The sequence below is a fragment of the Myotis daubentonii genome, chromosome X (genome assembly GCF_963259705.1).
Source record: "Myotis daubentonii chromosome X, mMyoDau2.1, whole genome shotgun sequence".
Classification (NCBI taxonomy): domain Eukaryota; kingdom Metazoa; phylum Chordata; class Mammalia; order Chiroptera; family Vespertilionidae; genus Myotis; species Myotis daubentonii.
Window position 1 is genome coordinate 117781418 of NC_081861.1, and position 7111 is coordinate 117788528.

Here is a 7111-nt window from a genome sequence, read left to right on the forward strand (position 1 = left end):
TTGTTCCAGATTTGGCTATTAGAAACCCTTTTAATTGGCTTTTGTGTGCCTTTGACATACTCTCATCAGTGTGTGTGTGTGTGTGTGTGTGTGTGTGTGTGTGTGTGTGTGTGTTTGTGTGTAGCAGTTCCTGACTTTCTGGCACTACAAGATGCTCTAAGCTCATGATGCATTTCCTTTGCCTCAGCCACTTCTCTAGAGAGCCATAGTTCCTGTTATTGGATAAATGGTAATATTTAGAAACTAAGATCCTGGCAAACTAGTGAGTTTTTAACTGGACAAGTGCTCATAACATTCTATTACTTCTGGTCTTTCTTAAAAATATTGACTGGGCCCTGTTCCCATGGGAACCTTCATATGGAGCCGAGTTTCAGCTGCCACCTTAAGGCAATTAACTTTCTTCAATTCACCATAAGTACATGCCACTTAAGAAATATAGCTTAGGTGCCCAAATGTGCCCTTTAGTGATTTAAAGTACCTGCTGGGCTCTGCAGGTACTAACTTTTGTGTTGGTGTACCTAGATTTTTCTGTCTCAAGCATCATGGAAAGTGAAGGAGTCAATAACTTGGATAAGTCCTATCCCTTGGGTTGGTGTGCTCTTGTACCTCTGGGCCTCTGATGGTATTTGGGAGGTGAAACTTAGGTTCTTGGGCTCTCTGTTTCCTTGCTTATAAGTAAAAATAACAACTTACAGCTCAATCTACAGGTGTCTTTGTCAATGTCTTTCCCCCTTATTGGCCAAAGCATTCAGCTACTTTTACCTTTTTTTATCATTCCATATCATGATAACAAATTACCTTGATATTTTGTAGACTTTAAATGCAATACCAGGCAAGATATATAAGAAGTGACAGACCAAAAGTCTCAGATAAAACTAAGATGCTTGAATCATGCTTTTTACTGAATGATTTAGAACAGTGAGATTTGAGGAGAGGGAGAGGGAGAGGGGGAAGGACAGAGGGAGAGGGGGAGGTAGAGAGAGAGGGAGAGGGAGAGGGAGAATGGATATGCCATCAGGATGGAAGGACCATGCAGCCTAAATCCTGTGTCATGCAGTGTTCCCATGCCCATGTCCATTCTCTCCCTACTGTTTTAGTCTCCCCCACTTTGTATGGTTATCAGGACAAGTGATAAAGTTGGCTAGAGCCAATATACACATGCTCTGTCAGAGAGACCCAGGGACAAGTCCTAGTGTATAGGGCAACGGACATGTAGGACCAGATTTGGTGTCACCAATGGATAACTGTTCTAAGGTTGTAACAAGTGTCATCAATACGTAGTGTCTACTTGGTCCTTTTGTTCCTTCCTATTCAGAACACATATTCTGCCTACTTTATCCATCTCTAATATGTATCACAAGAATTATCTATACTTCATTTTGTCTATATTTGTTTTTCTTCTCTATTGCACAATATCCTTAAGTAAACAGCAAACAAACACTTCCTCATCATCTAATCTATTCTTCAGAAATAAATTGGCCAAGAGAGGTGGCATGAATCTTTTGCAGGGTATTGTTAGGTTGGATCCTGTCATGGCTCTGTTGACTGAAACCTTTGTGGCCCATCTCAATAATCATCTAGAAATCCTCTCAAGAGCATTTTCTTCAAGTACCTTGACTCCTTAGCCCCAAGTGCCTTGAGGAAATCACTCTCTTTGGTGCTCTGGAAAGGGAAGAAATGTAATCATCCGAAAAGGGGGACTCTCTGATCAGTTGCTCCACCTCTGTATTGGGTCTGATACAATAGATTAGGTCCAGGGGTCTCTTGAAGGGAGAAAGGTAGGGGCAGGAGATCAATTTCTTAAGCTAAGAGTTAATGGAAAGTTGAAGGTATGAATACATAGGGTGTAGACATAGAGACAGAGAGTTTTAAGAAGCCTTTGTAAGTTCATTGAATAGCTATTTATGAGAACAAAAAAAAATGGAGGCAGTATGGGACTGGTTAGGTGTAGTCCTGAAAATGCAATATTAAGCAGTCATTAAAATTAAGTTTGCTTACCAGACTTATTGTGGTTATTTTATCATAAGGAATATAAATGTTGAGTCACTATGTTGTACACCTGAAACTAATATATTATCTGTCAACTATACTTTAAAGAAATTTTATTTTTAAAATATGTTTTTATTGATTTCAGAGACAGGAAGGGAGAGGGAGAGATAGAAACATCGATGAGAGAGAAACATCGATTGGCTGCCTCCTGCATGCCCCCTACTGGGAATTGAGCTTGCAACCTGGGCATGTGCCCTGACTGGGAATTAAACTGTGACCTCCTGGTTCATAAGTAGGTATGTCAACGATACTTTAATAAAAATAATAAAATTAAGTGTTCTCAGGCAAGTACAGCCTTGCCCATTAGGAGAGTAGTCAAGAAATGGGATTCTGATTCTCATAGCCAGTTGGCCTGGAGGTCAAATCCTCGCCAGTATTACCTACAACAACCAAGGCTTAACTACAACAAGACTGCACACAAAGACCACAAGGGGGTGCACCAAGAAAGCATAAAAAATGCGAAGACAAAGAAATATGACAGAAATGGAGGATAAAGAGCTCAAAACCACACTTTTAAGGTCTTTCAATAAGTTTCTAGAAACTGCCGATAAACTTAATGAGATCTACAAGAAATCTAATGAGACCCTCGATGTTGTGATAAAGAACCAACTAGAAATTAAGCATACACTGACTGAAATAAAGAATATTATACAGACACCCAACAGCAGACCAGAGGAGCGCAAGAATCAAGTCAAAGATTCGAAATGCGAAGAAGCAAAAAACACCCAACCGGAAAAGCAAAATGAAAAAAGAATCCGAAAATACGAAGATAGTGTAAGGAGCCTCTGGGACAGCTTCAAGCGTACCAACATCAGAACTATAGGGGTGCCAGAAGATGAGAGAGAGCAAGATATTGAAAACCTATTTGAAGAAATAATGACAGAAAACTTCCCCCACCTGGTGAAAGAAATAGACTTACAGGTCCAGGAAGCGCAGAGAACCCCAAACAAAAGGAATCCAAAGAGGACCACACCAAGACACATCATAATTAAAATGCCAAGAGCAAAAGACAAAGAGAGAATCTTAAAAGCAGCAAGAGAAAGAAACCCAGTTACCTACAAGGGAATACCCATACGACTGTCAGCTGATTTCTCAACAGAAACTTTGCAGGCCAGAAGGGAATGGCAAGAAATATTCAAAGTGATGAATACCAAGAACCTACAACCAAGATTACTTTATCCAGCAAAGCTATCATTCAGAATGGAAGGTCAGATAAAGAGCTTCACAGATAAGGAAAAGCTAAAGGAGTTCATCACCACCAAACCAGTATTATATGAAATGCTGAAAGGTATCCTTTAAGAAGAGGAAGAAGAAGAAAAAGGTAAAGATACAAATTATGAACAACAAACATGCATCTATCAACAAGTGAATCTAAGAATCAAGTGAATAAATAATCTGGTGATCATAATAGAATCAGGGACATAGAAAGGGAATGGACTGACTATTCTTGGCAGGGGAAAGGGGTGTGGGAGATGCGGGAAGAGACTGGACAAAAACTGTGCACCCATGGATGAGGACAGTGGGTGGGGAGTGAGGGCGGGAACTGGGAGGAGGGGAGTTTAGGGGGGGAAAAAGAGGAACAAATGTAATAATCTGAACAATAAAGATTTAATTAAAAAAAAAAAGAAATGGCTCAAGGCCAGTAGATCCAAGGACCAAAGAAAAGCAAAAAACCCCATCCCTATTTTTAGAAAGGGGAATGACCAGGTGTCCTTCTGGTGAAGACAACTGTGTGCTTCACAACCAGGCATTTAAACCACCTTCCCTCACAATTTGTTCTGAAAGAATCTTTTCTTCACAAAGAATTTCCTCTGATCAGAAAGAACCACCACTATTTTATCTGGAGGTTACCAATACGGACTGACTGGAAAAGAACCTACTGGAAAAGGCGATAAAGAAAACTAGAAGTCTGAAGTGTTTGGGATCGGAGTGAAGGAAAGAATAGTCTATTGATAAAAAAAAAAATCATGATCTCCATTACTGTCTGAGAGATGGTGAGCTTTCAGCTGAACCCTGAGAGAAGAAGAGCTAGCTCGACAAATGTGAAGGGGAAAACAACATGAGATAGACGCCCAGATCATGGCCTGCAGGAACCAAGGATAAAGGCAAGAGAGGGAGTTCATCTGGCATTAAGGACAAAAGGTGTGTAACTCAAGGTGAAATGATAAAAGATGAAGTTTGGGAGACAGCTTAAGACCAAACATGGAGTTTTTATGTTTAAGTAAAAGGCATTTGGAGGAAACAGCAGCTTTGGGTCTTCACTTCAGGAGAGGGTTGATAAATCCCTTCCTGGAGAGATCCTGGGATGCTGAGGGTGCCCAGTGATGGATACTTGGGATGAATATTAAAACGGAAACCAATGACCTTGTGTTTGAAGAGGCAGAGAAAGCATTCTCTCTAATCAGCTAGTGCAGTGGTCAGCAAACTCATTTGTCAACAGAGCCAAATATCAATAGTACAACGATTGAAATTTCTTTTGAGAGCCAAATTTTTTAAACTTAAACTATATAGGTAGGTACATTGTTATTAACTTAATTAGGGTACTCCTAAGGCTTAGGAAGAGCCACACTCAAGGGGCCAAAGAGCCGAATGTGGCTTGTGAGCCGCAGTTTGCCGACCACGGGGCTAGTGGCTTCAAAAAGTTCTGTATAAGGTCTCACTGTCCTTTTCCTTTTCATACTAGAGTTTGACTATTGTTGCAATTGGCTGCTTTAGAAGCGTGTGAGTCCAGATGTCAGAATGTCAGAAGCCCCTGGTGGTGCCGGCCCAAGTATTTTAGAGCAACATCAAAGAGATGCAGGGTTGTACCTTTCCTCTCAGAGAAAGAACTCAGCTCTGGTACTTTTTGCCTCTCTTTAGAAACCTTCACTGTTTTTGTCAGATAATTGGAAGAAGGAAGTTTATCAACAACCCCTTAAGTTTAAAAGATGCGAATGTACCTTAACCAACCAATCATTCCTGGGGAATGCACATGTATCACGACAGAACCAAGGAACAATGGTGAGGTTGTATGGTGTAGCATTTAGTCACCTGACTCACCTAACAAAATATGACCACTCTCCCCAGACCTCCATGTATTCATAGGAAGATCTGAAGAGGGGTCTTTTGGAAATTCCCCAACCTCCAAAACTGATAGCCTCACCATCACTGTCTTCCTTGAATCCACGAGGTCTAATTTGAAGTTGCCTTTTATCTCTGCTTATGTTTGTCACTATAAGAACAAGTCCTCTGCCCCAGTTTCCTGGGACACGCCTCATCCTTCACACTCTAATCCTCATAAGGCTGTCTGTGAACTTCCCTTTTTCTGTCCCCTTTCTGTTGACCTTCCCCAACTTTTTAATTTCTTCCTCTGTGCTATTTGGAATTCATTATCAGCACCATCTCCTATGTTCTCAAACTCTTACCTGAACACTCCCTTTACCTTCTTGCTCTCACTGCAATCTGAAATTCCTCTAAAGGCACTACTTTCCCTGTAGTGGTCCTCTTCCCTTCATGCCAAATGAATTCCTTCTCTTGCCTTTGTCCTTGGTTCCCACAGGCCCTGATCTGGGCATCTATCTCATCTATCTCATGTTGTTTTCCCTCCACATCTGTCGAGCGAGCTCTTCCCCTTCTCTTAAGGCACTACTTCCCCTGCAGGCCTCTCGAGTCATCCTTATGCACCCCTCCCCCTCCCCACACACACACACATACATTACCACTGGGGTGAAGGTAAAGCAGGTGTCCTCTTTCCTTGTCGATACTTCCAGGCCATTCTTTCTCCTGTCCCTCATCCCTTAAATCTTCCAGTCTAAAAAGTAATGCTACCATATTATGCTCCCCTCTATCCCTTCTTGTTTCGGTTGTCTAGGGACCTCCACCCCACATTTCTTGACTATTTTAGCTCCTGGCTGATGGCAATCTTCTCCAATATTAGTCCTGTTCTAATTCTTGGTCATTTCAATATCCACATAGATGATCCCTCCACAACTTGACCTCTTATTTTTTTGCTTCTTCTCCTCCCATGATCTTGTCCTCTAATATATTCAGCCACTCATTGCTATAGTCATATCATAGACTTGGTCATCTGTGATAAAAATTCTCTCTCTGTAATCTCTAATTCATGTATCAGACTCTTTGACCACAATCTCCTCTTTTTCTAGTTCATTCTCTCTAGTGTCTTGATGACAAAAACCTTTTACAGTAACTCCTCTGGGAAATCTAATCACTTGGTCCAACAACATTTTCACTGCATCTCAACTCTTTGATCTCAGGTTCAATCCCATGGTAAATGATGATAATCATTTTCTTGTATACATTTCCACCTGACCTGACCCTCTTGTTATACTTGGGAAAAACAACCTAACCAAATCATTTCTCCCCTATACTAGACCTATACCCATTCAGTTATATGTGGCTACAGAAAACCTCAACCATACTAAGTGCACTTAAACATAATGAGTATAACTTTTAAGTGGGCCCTTAGTACTTCCAACAATCATACAATCTTTCCCTATTCTTTCTCTCCTACTCTTCTTGTCCATCATTCATATACTAGAGGCCTGATGCATGAAATTCATACAAAAGTAGGCCCTCGCAGCCCCAGCTGCCTTGGCCCTTGCAGCCACGGCTGACGCGCAGCCCAGTGGCCCCGCCCCCTGCCCACTGGTCATTCTGGAAGGTTGTCTGGAAAGTTGTTCTGGAAGGACATTCCGCTGTCTGGTCTAATTAGTATATTAGCTCTTTCTTATATAGGATTCTCCTCTCTAATATCTGTAAGCTTTTGCTACATAGCAAGCCATCCCAATATATATTTGGCTTAAAGCAGTAAATATTTTATTTGCTTACTAGAGGCCCGGTGCATGAAAATTCATGCACTGGGGGTGGGGAGTGGGGGGTCCCTCAGCCAGGCCTGCCCCCTCTCACAGTCTGGGAGACCTCAGGGGATGTCCTACTGATGGCCTAGGCCCACTCCCCATGGGGAGTAGGCCTAAGCTGCTGTCTGGCCTCCCTCTGCAGGAAGGCAACTGGGCTGATCAGCCACCGGAGCTCACGGCTGCCTGAGCCCACAGCTGCCATAAGC